The sequence below is a fragment of the Giraffa tippelskirchi genome, chromosome 6 (assembly GCF_054371585.1).
Source record: "Giraffa tippelskirchi isolate mGirTip1 chromosome 6, T2T-mGirTip1v1.2.pri, whole genome shotgun sequence".
In the NCBI taxonomy this organism is placed as follows: Eukaryota; Metazoa; Chordata; class Mammalia; order Artiodactyla; family Giraffidae; genus Giraffa; species Giraffa tippelskirchi.
Window position 1 is genome coordinate 111,026,298 of NC_137280.1, and position 17,334 is coordinate 111,043,631.

The 17,334-nt window shown below is 38.9% G+C and overlaps 1 protein-coding gene across 11 annotated transcripts in view; it reads left to right on the top strand.

Moving 5' to 3' along the window:
- Window positions 1-17,334, top strand: part of LOC145509796 (uncharacterized) — an 889,905-nt gene that overhangs the window by 564,876 nt on the left and 307,695 nt on the right. For 2 of the 11 annotated variants that reach the window (XR_014056468.1, XM_081499112.1), the window contains one exon: window positions 7,632-7,737. The exons of 8 other annotated variants lie outside the window; for them this stretch is intronic. The gene's annotated coding sequence lies outside the window, so the exon portion shown is untranslated. Of the gene's footprint in view, window positions 1-7,631; window positions 7,738-10,160; window positions 10,309-17,334 lie in introns of all 11 variants that reach the window. One more of the 11 variants, XR_014056467.1, reaches the window with a different exon arrangement.

Below are 17,334 nucleotides of genomic sequence, written 5' to 3' on the forward strand. Positions count from 1 at the left end.
GCTATTCTGGTTCTCTAATGACATTATGTTGAGCGGAGAGTCTGGTGGCACAGACATTGGCATTAAAATTTAAAATTACTGAGGCAAGCTGGAAAAGAAAACAAATGAAATTCAGCAGGGACAATTCAATTAAAGGACTACAGTAGAGAAGGAGGAAGACTATAAACAGAGAAATAATCTTAAAACAGAGTAGAATGCAATGCCTAATAAGAGAGGTTCATGTGAAGTGTCAGGAAAGCTCAGTGGAGAAAAACTACATCTCACCTTGATTCAAGTCATGTTATGCTAAATTGCTTCAGTTGTGTCTGACTCTTTGCAACCCCATGGACTGTAGCCCACCAGGCTCTTCTGTCCATGGCATTCTCCAGGCAAGAATACTGGAGGGGGTTGTCATGCCCTCCTCCAGGGGATCTTCCCCACCCAGGAATTGAACCCGAGTCTCATGTGTTTCCTGCATTGGAGGCGGATTCTTTACTACTGAGCTACCGGGGAAGGCCCCTGATTCAAGTCAAGGCTGCAGCAAATGTGCTACTGAAGGAGCACATATTCCAGTTTTTTTTTTTTTTTTTTAATTTATTTATTTATCTTTTTTTTAGTTTACAATATTGTATTAGTTTTGCCATACATTGACATGAATCCACCATGGGTGTACATGTGTTCCCCTTCCAGAACCGCCCTCCCACCTCCCTCCCCACCCCATCCCTCTGGGTCATCCCGGTGCACCAGCCCCGAGCACCCTGTATCAAGCGTCGAACCTGGACTGGCGATTCGTTTCACATATGATAATTTACATGCTTCAGTGCCATTCTCCCATATCATCCCACCCTCGCCCTCTTCCACAGAGTCCAAATTACTGTTCGCTACATCTGTGTCTCTTTTGCTGTCTCGCATACAGGCTTATCTTTATTGATTTACTAAATTCCATATATATGCGTTAGTATACCGTATTGGTGTTTTTCTTTCTGGCTTACTTCACTCTGTAGGCTCCAGTTTCATCCACCTCATTAGAACTGATTCGAATGTATTCTTTTCAATGGCTGAGATATTCCATTGTGTATATGTCCTGTTTTTGTTTGTGGGGCCACGAGGGCCTTTCACAGGAAGTATGCTGTGTTCTGTTTCAGGGATCAGGAAAACTTTTATGATGGTCCTTGAAGTATCAGTAGTATCTTACAGGGCAGTGAGTATTTTTCAATTATGATATCATTATTTGCAAGTGACAGAAAACTTCTCTCCAAGTGTTTTAAATAATAAAATAAGATAATTTGCTCATGCCATTAAAAAGTACTGAAACAAATGCTTGATCAAAGTCTCAAACTAACCTCCTCATTTTAGTCTTGCTATTCGTGGATCAGTGTTGGCTGCAGGTAATCAGTCTCTCTTGTAGTGGTTGAGCCTTTGTAGCAGTTTCCACGCTCCAGATGTCATTCCTCAGAGTGCATAGCAGACCGGGACATGTGTCCTTGGATTCCTTGCCTAAGTCCTGGGATTCCCTCAGGGTGCCTGGCTGGGATCAAATGTTTGACTCCTAGACCTCAGGGAGGAGCCCCACCTCTTGAACCAAATGATACCCAAGTGGAAATGATCAGTGTTTAAAAGTAAGGGAGATGCCCCAGAGTCCAGAGCAGAAAGGAGGAAATTTCAGGTATAAGGAATTATTTTAGCAAAGAAGTGTATCAGAGCAAGATTAAAGTGTGTTTATTATTTATTATTATTATTAAATAATATTATTTATTATTATTCTGTTCAGTGCCTAGAGTATTGACAGATAGTGCTTAATATATTTTTATTAAATAAACAAATGAATAAGTTCATGAATGAAAAAAAAGATAATACTCAAGTTTGGCTAAAGTATATGATGTAAAAATAGAAAAGTGTAAAGTAGGCAATATATCAGGGACAATAAAAACAAAATTTTTAAAACTACATAAAGCAACTCTCATTTTTAACTATTCTTGGAGAGTTTTCCTACTGACCAACTCTTACCCACTGAAACAGCTATGCTTCACTGCCCTCCTTGCTCTTAGATGACTTCCTACTGCTCAGGAGTGCCTGTAAGAACACATACACACTCTGATGCTAGCCTAAGTCAGCTATAAATATGAAGGTATATTCTTTTCAAAGTTTTTCATATATTCCAAAACAAACAAAAATGAAATGCATTATGGTCAGCTGCTATTTGAGATGATCTGCACCACTGCTGTCCTCCATTAGCCTTGGTAATTGGGCAGAGACTGTACACAGATGCAAAATGGGCATCAATGGCAGTGGACAAGTACCATGGAGGGATTAGGAGTTAGGGCTGATCACTAGCTGAATTAGTCAGAGGTGGTTACTTTTGTTAACAGCAAAGCTAACAAAACCCTCCTCCAAACTGTTTACATTACAGTAGTTGTAATGGATGAGGTTTAGATAATACAGTGATGAGAATGGCATGACATGTATGTCCAAATAGAAGCTGACTTTCAAAATAGTTATCTTGGCACATTATACATGCATTCAACTAAGCTGTCCTTGCTCCTATTTGGGAAACTCTCTTTTTAGTGTAAGCTTCAGTTTATAACTAAATAAGCAGATCTATCATGTTATTTCATTTTGATTTATTTTTTATTTTATTTTGTTTGATTTTGAATTTGCTTACTTTCGTATAGCAGTGGAATAGGTAATGCAGTCGTTAGTCACCAAGTTGTTAATGTCCAATGGCTATATTGTGTTTAAAAATTAAATTGCTTTCCGCATCAGTGATGAGTCCATACCATGAATATTCAAGAGAATGTGCTGTGGGATCACAAGAGAATTCAAAACAAAATTCTAAATCCATCTTGACCAATAGAAAGTCACCTGAGAAAGAAGACCTTGATTCCCTACCCTTCAGAGCCTGTTGTGGAAGAGATGGAGTGCTATTCTTTGTTCTTCTTCATCCTGGACTTCATCTACAGTCTTAGCCTCTCTGTCCCCTGGCCTTGGGAGTGGAACTTTCTCAGTGACCCTGCCCTTCCCAGCCAGTCTAGGTCCTGGGTAGTCATCTGCCTCTCACCAGAGACAGGGGTTTTTAAACCTGTACCATTGCCCAGCCACAGTGACTCTTCACAGTTATCTTCTGGGTGACAATTTTTTGATGCCCTTGCCCCAGTTGCTCAAGGTTTTTGCTCCTGAAGGAAGAGAGTTCTAGGCCAGGCTTCATACCTTCTCCTTAGCTGTGTTTGGTTTTCTGCTCCAGGCAACATCACCAAGAGGCATCTTTTATGTCCCAAGGTTTGTTGTGTTTTTTTGATTTCCTTGAGTTTTGACTGGTTGGATCTCTTTGCAATCCAAGGGATTCTCAAGAGTCTTTTCCAACACCACAGTTCAAAAGCATCAATTCGTCATCACTCAGCTTTCTTTATGGTCCAACTCTCACATCCATACATGACTACTGGAAAAACCATAGCTTTGACTACACGGACCTTTGTTGGCAAAGGAATGTCTCTGCTTTTTAGTATGCTGTCTAGGTTGGTCATAGCTTTTCTTCAAAGGAGCAAGTGTCTTTTAATTTCATGGATGCAGTCATCATCTGCAGTGATTTTCAAAGTGAAGTGAAATCGCTCAGTCGTGTCCGACTGTTTGCCACCCTATGGACTGTAGCCCATCAGGCTTGTCCATCCATGGAATTTTCTAGGCAAGAGTACTGGAGTGGGTTGCCATATCCTTCTCCAGAGGGTCATTCCATCCCGGGGATCGATCGAACCAAGGTCTCCTGCATTGCGGGCAGATGCTTTACCATCTGAGCCACCAGGGAATCCAGTGATTTTGGAGCCCCCCGAAAGAGTCTCACACTGTTACCATTGCTTCCCCATCTATTTGCCATGAAGTGATGGGACCAGATGCCATGATCTTAGTTTTCTGAATGTTGAGTTTTGTTTTTTTTTTTCTATTTTATTTTATTTCATTTTTTTAATAAATTTATTTATTTTAGTTGGGGGCTAATTACTTTACAATATTGTAATAGTTTTTGCCATACATTGACATGAATCAGCCATGGGTTTACATGTGTTCCCCTTCCTGGACCCCCGACCCACCTCCCTCCCCATCCCATCCCTCTGGGTCATCCCATTGCCCCGGCCCTGAGCCCTTGTCTCATGCATCGAACATGGAATGGTGTTCTGTTTCACATATGATAATATACATGTTTCAATGCTATTCTCCCAGAACGTCCCAGTAAGCCAGAAAGAAAAACAACAATACAGTATACTAATGCATATATATGGAATTTGAAAGATGGTAACGATAACCCTATATGCGAGACAGAATAAGAGACACAGATGCATAGAACAATTTTATGGACTCTGAGGGAGAAGGTGAATGTTGAGTTTTAAGCCAGCTTTTTCCCTTTCTTCTTTCACCTTCATCAAGAAGCTCTTTAGTTCCTGTTTGCTTTCTGCCATAGGGGTAATGCTCAAAATTCTCCAAGCCAGGCTTCAACAGTACATGAACTGTGAACTTCCAGGTGTTCAAGTATGATTTAGAAAAGGCAGAGGAACCAGAGATCAAATTGCTAGCATCTGTTGGATCACCAGAAAAGCAAGAGAGTCCCAGAAAAACATCTACTTCTGCTTTACTGACTATTGTAAAGCCTTTGACTGTGTGGATCACAGCAAGCTGTGGAAAATTCTTAAAGAGATGGAAATACCAGACCACCTGACTCCTGAGAAATCTGTATGCAGGTCAAGAAACAACAGTTAGAACTTGATATGGAACAACAGACTGGTTCCAAAGAGGAAAAGATATATGTCAAGGCTGTATAAGAATTTTCCACAGCTTGCTGTGATCCACACAGTCAAAGGCTTTACAATAGTCAGTAAAGCAGAAGTAGATGTTTTTCTGGGACTCTCTTGCTTTTTTGATGATCCAACGGATGCTAGCAACTTGATCTCTGGTTCCTCTGCCTTTTCTAAATCGTACTTGAACATCTGGAAGTTCACAGTTCATGTACTGTTGAAGCATGGCTTGGAGAACTTTGAGCATTACTTTACTAGTGTGTGAGATGAGTACAATTGTGCGGTAGTTTGAGCATTCTTTGGCATTGCCTTTCTTTGGGATTGGAATGAAAACTGACCTTTTCCAGTCCTGTGGCCACTGCTGAGTTTTCCAAATTTGTTGGCATATTGAGTGCAGCACTTTCACAGCATCATCTTTCAGGATTTGAAATAGCTCAACTGAAATTCCATCACCCCCACTAGCTTTGTTCATAGTGATGCTTCCTAAGGCCCACTTGACTTCTCATTCCAGGATGTCTGGTTCTAGGTGAGTGATCACACCATCATGATTATCTGGGTCGTGAAGATCTTTTTGTACAGTTCTTCTGTGTATTCTTGCCACCTCTTCTTAATATCTTCTGCTTCTGTTAGGTCCCTACCATTTCTGTCCTTTATTGAGCCCATCTTTGCATGAAATGCTCCCTTGGTATCTCTCATTTTCTTGAAGAGATCACTAGTCTTTCCCATTCTGTTGTTTTCCTCTATTTCTTTGCACTGATCACTGAGGAAGGCTTTCTTATCTCTCCTTGCTATTCTTTGGAACTCTGCATTCAAATGGGTATATCTTTCCTTTTCTCCTTTGCTTTTCACTTCTCTTCTTTTCTCAGCTATTTGTCAGGCCTCCTCAGACAACCATTTTGCCTTTTTACATTTTTTTTTCTTGGGGATGATCTTGATCACTCCCTCATGTACAATGCCACAAACCTCCATCCATAGTTCTTTAGGCATTCTGTCTATCATATCTAATCCCTTGAATCTATTTGTCCTTCCACTGTATAATCATAAGGGATTTGATTTAGGTCATTCCTGAATTGTCTAGTGGTTTTCCCTACTTTTGTCAATTTAAGTCTGAATTTGGCAATAAGCAGTTCATGATCTGAGCCACAGTTAGCTCCCGGTCTTTTTTTGGCGACTATATAGAGCTTCTCCATCTTTGGCTGCAAAGAATATAATCAATCTGATTTCGGTATTGACCATCTGGTGATGTCCATGTGTAGAGTCTTCTTTTGTGTTATTGGAAGAGGGTGTTTGCTATGACCAATGCGTTCTCTTGGCAAAACTCTATTAGCCTTTGCCCTGCTTCATTCTGTACTCCAAGGCCAAATTTGCCTGTTATTCCAGTTGTTTCTTGACTTCCTACTTTTGCATTCCAGTCCCCTATAATGAAAAGGACATCTTTTTTGGGTGTTAGTTCTAGGAGTCTTGTAGGTCTTCATAGAATCATTCAACTTCAGCATCTTCAGTATTACTGGTTGGGGCATAGACTTGGATTACTGTGATATTGAATATTTTTCTACTTTACCATGCACTAAATGGAAGCTGGAAGTCTGCTTTAGTCTTATCCTTAATTGTTTTTATCATTCAGTAATAAAGCCAGTTGACCAACTTAAACAGCATATTAAAAACCAGAGACATTACTTTGCCAATAAATGTCTGTCTAATCAAAGTTGTGGTTTTTCCAGTAGTCATGTATGGATGTGAGATTTGGAGTATAAAGAAAGCTGAGCCCTGAAGAATTGATGCTTTTGAACTGTGGTGTTGGAAAAGATTCTTGAGAGTCCCTTGGATTGCAAGGAGATCAAATCTCCTTGATCCTAAAGGAAATCAGTCCTGAATATTCTTTGGAAGGACTGATGCTGAAGCTGAAACTCCAATACTTTGGCCACTTGATGTGAAGAACTGAGTCCTTGGAAAAGACCCTGATGCTGGGAAAGATTGAAGGCAGGGGAAGAAGGGGATGGCAAAGGATGAGAGGGTTGGATGGCATCACTGACTCAATGGACATGAATTTGAGCAAGTTCCAGGAGTTGGTAAAGGACAGGGAAGCCTGCCGTGTTGCAGTCCTTGGGGTCGCAAAGAGTCGGACATGACTGAGTGACTGAACTGAATAAAGCCACTTAACTTTAGTATCAATTTTTAGTGACTGTCTAAAAATAATGGAAAGATCATTATTTTGCATGGATAATCATTTTTTCTTATATCATCCTATATAAAGCACAGTCATACCCACCACACCCTGACCCCAACATCTTGTCAATCCTGAGACCCTTCTGTGTAGGTATTCTCTGGAGCTACACTTTTTATTTGGCTAGACTACATGATATTATATCCTTTATGTAATAAAATGATGGGAAATAATCCTATTCTTTTTTTCCTTTCTCTAAATATTATTTCTCCTATCTGTTGGCTAAGAAAGTCTCTTTTATGTTCTGTTACAAGAGATTTTTCCTAATATGTCTTTTGAGGACTTCTCGTATCCTACAAGTTAATACTTCTCTTGACTCAACTTCATTTCAAAAGGCACTTCTTACATAAGCTCTAGATTACTTTCTTCAAGTCCCAGACAAATAGTAATTGCTGACTTTCATGAACTCCCAGATCTCTTCATGGGTAAAAAATGCTGGTGTATATTTCAAAATCTTTTTTTTTTTTTAATGTGGCCTCCTTTTATTTCAAGTTCTAATTTTTAATAAAAGTATCAAGTAGGTACTTCTCAAGGTTGGCTTCTGTTCTCCACTCCAGTCTATCCTGACCTCTCCTGGTTTATAAAAACCTTGTTCAGAATGCTATTTTCTCTGTAATTAAGACTCTTCTATTCATATTTACTTTTCATAGGTTTGTACCATCCTTCCAGCCTTATTTTCCACTTGTGATGTGGTGAAAAGAGGTCTGAACTGTGAGACAGGAGACTGCATTTTCATCTGAGTATTGCTCCTTTCTGGTGGGGTTTTTTTTTTTTTTTTTTCTACTTAAAGACTTACTTTTTTCTTTTCATATGCAGTGCCTTTTTCAAAGTCTTGACCAATATGCCATTTCATTATTTTCCGTTTAGGAAATTATGCTTGATTATGTACTCCATTACATTTTCAGATAAAAAGCAACCTATATATATTTGAAAGATGGTAACGATAACCCTATATGCGAGACAGAATAAGAGACACAGATGCATAGAACAATTTTATGGACTCTGAGGGAGAAGGTGAGGGTGGGACGTTCTGGGAGAATAGCATTGAAACATGTATATTATCATATGTGAAACAGAACACCATTCCATGTTCGATGCATGAGACAAAGGCTCAGGGCCGGGGCAATGGGATGACCCAGAGGGATGGGATGGGGAGGGAGGTGGGTGGGGGGTCCAGGAAGGGGAACACATGTAAACCCATGGCTGATTCATGTCAATGTATGGCAAAAACTATTACAATATTGTAAAGTAATTAGCCCCCAGAGTTGCCAGATGGTTAGATATTATTTCAGACTTTTATCTGCTAGTAGAGGAATGATGAAGTGTGATTGGCTTTACATGTGTTGTTTAAAATAAAAAAAACAAACTCACATTGGTTGTATAAGTCAGTACTTTTTATTAAGAAACTTGGACCTATAGCAAAAAATAGTGTTTTAAAAGCATTTTTTTTTTGGTACAGATTTTATTGTCTTTTATATTTCCATCCTGGTCACTGTGTGCTTATTTCTGTCTCCTGCCTTAATTTTTTTTTTTTTAATTAGTAGATTTTATTTTTTAGAGCAGTTAGAAAATTGATCAGAAGGTAGGGAGAGTTCTCATATGCCTCCTAGTTTTCCCCTGCTAGAATTTCTCTTAATATTAACACCTTGCACTTGTGTGGTACAATTTTTTTTTTTTTTTAACAATTGTTGAGCCTATACTGATTCAGGATTATTAACAAAAGTCCATAGTTTACATTAGGGTTCACTCTCGGTGTTGTATAGTCTATGGATTTGAACTAATGTATAATGACATATAATCCACTATGTATTACAGAATCATACAGAATAATGGTCTTGCTGCTCCAGAAATCCACTGTGCTCTACTTGTGCAACCTTCCCTCTATCAAACACCAATCTTTTTACTATCTTCATTGTTTTCTTTTCCATAATGTCATATAGTTGGACTTACACAGTTATGTAGCCTTTTTAAAATAGGTTTTTGTCCCTTAGCAATATTCATTTGTTTTCTCCATTACTTTCTGTGGCTTAATAGCTCATTTTTCATCCCTGAGTATCCCTTTCTATTCTATCATGTGGCGATATCAGTTTTTTGTTTATTTTTATCCATTCACCCACTGAAGGACATCTTGATTGTTGACAATCATCAATGAAGCTGCTACAGAGATACCATCCTTCATCTTTGTAATGAAATATAATCCCTAACCTTCTTCACTCTGAAGTCATTAAGATCTTCACTCTCCTGTTTCACAGCTTATTGGTTCAGAGACAGCATATGACCCAAGGTGGACATCTATTGCATTGTCCAGTGAATTGACAAGCGTCTCTATGGGACCTGATGTTAGAAGTCTGTACAGCTTGTAATAGGCTTTATCAAAACCAATCTGAACCTCTATTTTGGAGAGTTTGAATTTGAAATATTCAGAAAACTAGTTTGCTGGCTTAAAATTCTACTGTAAAGAGAAATGGATGGAACTATACTGCCAAAAATGACTATTTAACTGAGTTACTAGACTTAGGAGTGAGAAGTGACCACAAAGAGAAGAGACAATTAAACTGGAAGACACTTGTGCCAAAGATAAACCTCAGCAGTTTTACAAACTTGTCTGGAATTGCCCACTACTAAAGCTTCAGTGACAGTAACCTCACTAAAGGCAAACTTGAAGGATAGTGGATAAAATGGACCACACTTAAAATCTTAAGTCTCAAATACACTTGGTAATACTCTAGGAAATTTCCCCTGTAATTCCTTGTGGATTTGTCCAGAATTCCATTCTTTTCTCTAGATTTATTAAAAATTAGCCTGTTAGTTCTTACTGAAGGCTGTGTTAATAAGAGTTGCTGATGCAAATGAATGGTTAAGGCTATTAAGAGAATAGGAGAAATAAATCAAAAAGAAAAGTATTTTAAAAACAGTAAAAGTGAGGCTGTTTTTGCAAAAGAGATGCTTACTATGATAATGTGACACTGCCTTCTGTAAAATGTCTCTCAATTTTATTTTCCAATTAATTCTATGGAAAATATTTTGGTACTTTTTCCAAGGTACACTGCATGTTGGGCTTCCTTTGTGGCTCAGTGTTAAAAAATCTGCCTGAAATGCAGGAGATGCGGGTTCAATCCCTGGGTGGGTAAGATCCCCTGGAGAAGGAAATGGCAACTCACTCCAGTATTCTTGCCTAGGAAATTTCATGGACAGAAAAGCCTGGTGGGCCCATGGGGTCACATAAGAGTTGGTCATGACTTAGTAACGAAACAACAACATACTGTATGTCATTTCTACTTCCTCCCACTTCTCCTATGAGGTTCAGCTGTCCCAGATAATTTATTAGTAAGTAAGTCTAATTGAACACTAGTATCTATGTATCTTAATGAATGGAACTAACATTAATATTTTTGATAATATAAGGAATATTTTCAAGGCAGAAGGAATAAGAAGAGTGCTGGTATTGCTGATTAAAGCTAGCTTTTTCTAGTCCCTCACTCCTGGTGCTGGAATCAGTGGTTTCCACTCATTTTTTCATTTAATCTTCCAACAAATATATGTAGACTCGAGGCAGAGAAAAATTAAGAGGTACCAACTAGGCAGTGATTTGAAGTTGGAACAAAAATGGAAGTTAACTGTGATGCCATAGTGATAGGCAGTCAATGAGAAGATCCATGTGTGACTGGCAGAGGAGCTTGTGCAGAAGCAAAGGGTGAATAATGAAAGTACATTCCACAATGCCTCTTTGTGAGTCCCTCAAGGAAGGTGCAAAGCAATATCCCAGTTAATCAGAGCTCACTGTCTGAGAGAGCCCAGAGAGCTGCTTCCTGTTGGCTGTGTGTATGACTCCAAAGAAAATGCATCTTCTCCACCCCACCCTCCCGCAGTCCCTAACCTGTTTCTCTTCCAATTATTACAAATACCAAAATTTCAGGCTAAAAGGACTCAGCTGAACCATGTCTAAATCCTTCTCTGTCTCTTATTCCAAATTTTTGGATTATTTCCAATTATAGCTATTCCTGGATCCTAGGGCTAATGCCAAACTCCCAATTATGTTAAATTAGCTTGACATGACTTAGGCTATCTTAATTCTGCCAGAGTCCTTCCTTAACTCCTGGTGAAGCAGTTTTAACTTCAAATACAGAAATGAAGCAGGTGTACATGACAAAGGATTAGGCAGTTGCAGGTACTTTATATGAACATCCCGCGAGGTGTTCATGGGGTTTCCAACAGCTAAATGGAACTGAAGTAGTCTCACAGAAAAGGTAGAGGGAACAGTTTGTCTTTTGTAATCTGCTTATGAGAATAATATTTGCATAGTTTTTATTTCTGTTAACAATGGAGAGTATGATGTTGGAATTTTTACACATTATGAATATGTTTATTCTCACATATGCTTGAGTCCATACTTCACGTTGCTTATAATCCACGTTCCCTTTGTTAAGATCACCTGTGTCCTTAACTGAGCAGAGCAATGAAACATCATTCTATGGAAAATTCTTGCAACTAGCCACATCCCAGAATAATTTCAAGTAATAATGTTAAATGAGGTAAAAATTACAGGGAAATGTAGTTTGAAAATGTTGCCTAATGAATGAAAAAAAATATTTGAAGCATTAACAGTAGATTAAAAATTCAGACTCACAGGTGAAATTTAGAATGATTTTGAATGTTGCATCAAAGCAAGTAAAAAAGCAACTCCTACTGCCAGAAAGTGCTTGGCTTTGGAGGAGCAATCAGAGCTATTTTGGAAGAGTTTGAAGGCAAAATGCGTGGCCTCCTTTTAGTTATGTCTCATTTCTGACTATTACTTAGGAAAGAAATGGTTGCTAGGGAGAAAAAAAAGTTTTATTACTGGCTGCCCAGGGTGATAAAATTCCCTCTGAGCCCATAATACCCATTAGTCCTTCTTTTCTACCAAACTCAATGTCAAAAACAAAAAAAGGTAAATCATATAGGCAACACACAAAAAAACCGACAACCAGTGAAGGCAGAAAGAAGTAAATTAACAGGAATTTTACTTTTTTGCTTAAAAAGATGATTTTCACATATTTCAATGTTTATAAGGGCTTAGATGCTGAAATAAATCCTATTTTCTAAACAGCTCCCTCTCAAGCCATCCCTAAAAGCTTGCAATGTTGCATTGAGCTCATTAGATGGTACTGCTATTTATAAGGATAATTAAGAATACAGTGCTCCTTCATAAAATTTCTTAGCAAAAGAGGCAAATTTATACAGATATGATACATTTTTGTTGCTGTTCAAGTTAAATCAAAGAGTTGCAAATGAAGTCCTGCAGTCGTTACATTAGGACAGCTGCCAAATAGACATACATAAAAGTCAGAGAGGTTGACCTGCCTGAGAGAGGCCAGCAACTCCCTGGCAAGTATCTTGGCCACCCGTCACTCAGTAACTGAGGTATTGATTCTGAGAGTTTGCTCTTCAGGCTCCACCCTGTCATCGATGTTTGTCTTCATTATCTGTTTCATCTGGCAGCTCTTTGGTGTGACTGCAGTTCTGTTTCTAATAGCTGGCTTTTAGAATCACGGGGCCTTGAGGTTAGAAGGCATTTTGCAGACCACTGACTGCTATCCATCATTAATCCATTAACTGAGCGTCTTGTGTAGGATGTGGAACCTACTGCCATCCTTTCTCTGCTAGAATGCCTTTGGGGTCAGGGGCTCACAACTCCTTTGTTGAGGAGCTTTCCTTGTTAGGAAGCCACTTTTTAGAACTGAAATCAGTATCCTTAGGGCTACCTGTGAGTGTTTAAATGATCTGCCTAGGTCAGCCTGCTTATTGGGTAGCTTGTTAAATTTTCAGTTGATCTACATGACAGAAAAAGTCAGGGCAGAGAGTTGCCTTCTTTGTCTCCTGAATCGTTGTATAGTTTCTGTAGCAAATGGAACTGGATTTAGAGGGTAGGCTGCTATGGCCCATAGGGTCACAAAGAGTCGGACATGACCTAAGCAACTTAGCACACAAGCATGCTACATTCAGAATCTGGATTTCCTTAATTCCATGCTGTCTGGTCCCTACTTCTTGCTCCTAGACGCACAGCTTAGGTTCACAAAGGAGATACACACACATGTGGATAAAGTGGCACCCACTAGTTGTAGGAATCTTACTTTTAACACCAATGCCATCCTCCTGGTGAGATGGTTGAACTCTGTGAAGGACTCTTTTGCCTACAGAAGGCAGCCAACCTTTCACATGTACACACATTTTCATGTATGAAGGGTAAATAAAGGCTAGTCTTGAAAATTAAGAAGAAACATTTTTTTTCCTAAAATTTAGGAATTAATTTGCCTACACTAGCAAAATATCCCCTAAAACAAAAGCAAACAATGGTGAGAAAATTCCAAAACAGACCACAGCCTGAAAAAGCAAACGGCCATTTCTTTGACCTGGTTCTTTTTGACCCCTCTGCCTGTTGTGACTACAACACTACAGATGTACCAGGTGTTAGGTCCTCATCTACTTTTTGGGGCTTTCACATCAGAAAGCATATACCACCTCCCAACGTATATATCATAGTGATAGGCAAAGAAAATTACTCAGAGAGGCCCTGAAGAGTCATGAATCAGTATTTGGCACAAGTCTTTTTGGTCATGCTTGAGCAAATTCATTTGAATGCCTTGCTTCACAGCTGAACTTTGTTAGGTAATTTCTGAATTGAGTTACTAGTGAATGTTATCAAGAGATAAGGGCTTTATTGGAATCTGTCCCTTATAATATTCAATAAAAGCCCCACTTGGCTTTTTTAGTTTGCTGTGAATAGCTGAAGCAAGATAATTTTCATGTTGTTCACTAGAACAATTCAATTTGAATGAATAATGAATTGTTATCCTTAGAAAACACAAGGAGGACACAACGTCTTTAGCATTAAATTCAGGGAAGCCGGTATCTGTGCCTTAAATCTGATTCCTCTTTACCATTTGGTGTGTAACCTTCAACAAGGCATTTAAATTTAAAGAAACCAAAACTGTCTAAAACCTGTAGATAATTTCATAAACATACTAGTTATCAAAATGATCTACATAAGACTTAGAAATATAACAGCTGAAGAGATAGAAAAAAATTAACTTTGAAGTCATGGGAGGGAAGGCTTTTGGCAACTGGTACTTCTCCTTGGGCCTTAGAGAGGATATCTGTCATTTTCTTTCACTTTCTAGTCTCTCAATTGCTTCCTTCATTTGATAAACTCTCTGCCATATGTCACGTTAGGAAGCAGAGCCCACCTCCCATCTATAAGCTGGGAAGTACAAATCTTCAATACTTCAGGCAGGTTTCACCCATCAGAATCTGAATCTGGAGCTAATTGTACAAAAAGGCAAAAGCAGGAGACGATTTGTTCTGAACATTGAGATGTCAAATCCACCTACAGCTTCCAAGGGCAGTCATGTGGAAACAGGTGCAGCATCCTATTCCGGGGGGGGTACTGGACCAGGTCTGTGTCTAGTGCCCAGAGGTAGCTGCAGGTGTGTTCTCACCACACTGATCCTATGGTGTGATTTTCGATAGGGTTCTAGCTGCATGTATTCATGTTTCCTTAGCCATTCTGAGTCTGTGAGTTACCCTGAATAGATGTATATTTTAAATATAAAATATTTATGGATATAAAATATTTATATTTATTTGTACATAGTTCAATTTTTTATTCTGTTTAACTCCATCAGATTTAGTTCCTGTTACTTGCAATCAAGAGTCCTAATGGATTCAGTACTGGACAGACTACCATGCATGATTGCAATCAGCCCCTCCAAGGACACATGAAACTTTAAGAATTTTCTTCCTTTCCTTTCCTTGTCCTCCCCAAGTACAGTCATTCTCCACTTTTCTCCCACACCAATCCCACTAGGCAGAAAATGGACATGGAGTAATTTAGGATTCTGAAAAGCTGATTTAAACTATTGCAAATGGGCTATTGTATGCTCTTAGCATTCAAAATAAACATTGTTGAATAGTCAGTGATTTAATATTTAGAAGTAATAGATTTTACATACTGGAAGAATTCATTTAGTATATCTTTGTACATATCATAAGAGGACGGGAAGACTTTAGAGCTATCTCTTCTTTAAAGGGACACTGCCTCCATTTTAAAGGCTTATATCAATGAAGACTGCTGTTATGACCAACTCATTATATTTTCAATTTTGTTCACTATCTGACTTATGGTTGACTTCAGTATTGATCTAGTAATAAAATAGTCTTTTTCTCTTAGCTTCCTCTCACCACCAATTGATACCCCTTGACAACCAGAGAGCTCTAATTATAATACATGTTATATTTTATATCAGTACACTATATTGATTTTGGGCTTCCCAGGTGGTGCTAGTGGTAAAGAACCTGCCTGCCAATGCAGGAGACATAGATTCAAATTTGATCCCTGGGTCAGGAAGATTCCCTGGAGGAGGGCACGGCAATCCACTCCAGTATTCTTGCCTGGGGAACCCCATAGACATAGAGGAGCTTTATGGACTACGGTCCATAGGGTCGCAAAGAATCAGACACGACTGAAGCAACTTAACACACACACACACACACACACACACACACTGATTTTAGTCCATGTTAGGCTTTACTTAACTAAGAAGGTACTTTTTATGACATATTTTGGGTGAGGAATAATATTAGCATAGGTGCAGAGTTATGTCTTGTATTCCTACCCTCTGAGACCTGGGTGGGTGTGCAGAGGTATGTCTTGTACTCTTACTCTCTGAGACCTGGGTGGTTTTCTTGTTTCTTTTGCAATTATCCACTCTACTTTTGGGCTTCCCTGAAAGCTCAGTTGGTAAAGAGTCTGCCTGCAATGCAAGAGACCCTGGTTCAATTCCTGGATTGGGAAGAAGGGATAGGCGACCCACTCCAGTATTCTGACCTGTAGAATACCATGGACTGTATTGTCCATGGGGTCACAAAGAGTCAAACACGACTGAGCGACTTCATTTCACTTCACCCTACTTTTATTCCTGAGAACTCATTGCATGTTAAAAATGAGTGTTGATAGAGGCAGGGAGGAGACCGTAAAAACATCAAAAGCTACTAATACTAGCTAATATCTAGTGTGTTGCACTCTATACCAGTCACCATACAAAATTGGGCCATACTGAAGTCTGTCCCATGAGGTAGACACTTGTCTTCCTATTTCTCACAAATGATCTGAAACTTGGTAAGGTTAAGAGGCTGTCCATGTTCATGCAGTGAGTGAAAAGCCTAATATTCGTCTCTAAATCCCAAACTAAAATCCCTGGTCCTTTTGCCTTCTTATGGAGTTGTGTTCCAGTCTCAGAGCATGTGTTCACCAAGCACACCTCAGTAGCAGTATCTTCACTGAGATAATGGACCCATAGGCAGGGACCATGATATTTATCTTTGTAACTCTAGATCTTAAACTTTTTTGCATCACAAATATTGTATATGTCCGTATACACACACGATATCTGTGTATGTGTATACACCTACGCAATTTTGAACTCATTAACTTTACCATAAGGTCTTGTTTTAGGCATCAGTATATTGCCTGCTGGGCTTCCTAGGTGGCTCAGTGGTAAAGAATTGCTGCCAGTTCAAGAGACATAAGAGACATAGGTTTAATCCTTGAGTCGGGAAGATACTTTGGAGGAGGGCATGGCAACCCACTCCAGTATTCTTGCCTGGAGAATCCCATGGACAGAGGAGGCTGCCCCAGTACATTCCATGGGCTCACAAAGAATTGGACAGGACTGAGCAACTGAGCACACACACATATTGCCTGATACACTGCAGGAAGTTCAGCTAGTGAATGACTAAATACTATCGCTTATGATGTACTGGTAATATCCCAAATGTCATCATTTCATATATTTATACTGCCTGTGTTCATAGCAGCTTTGAGAGTTGTCCTCAGGGTTCTGATAGTCACTGCTAACCATTATTATTGAAAACAGATGACTTCCCTAGAGAGCAGGCTTTTATGATAGACAGAAGAACTTATCCAAGTCCCCTGGACTGTATAACACAGCTCACTGTAACACTCATCACTGTTAAATAATACTGTTATTGCTGTCAACTTTACTCAATTAATGTGAAATTTTTCATACCAGTTAATTCACTGAAAACAATATAGCAAATGTTGTATTTTTCCTCATCAATACATTATTTCCTCTCCATATTTTGAAGGGGAGTCATCCTGTCTGTCATTTAGAAACATGGCCTTTTAGGTCCAAGTATTCCCAAAAGACAAAATTCATGGGATTTTAACTATTCTTTAAAATATATATATATATATATATTCATCACAGTCTAATTTGAGAGATGAAAACATCAGAGAGACAGAGATATTTATCACACGCAGTACGTTTCCCAGTAATTAAGACATCCTGTCTAGTG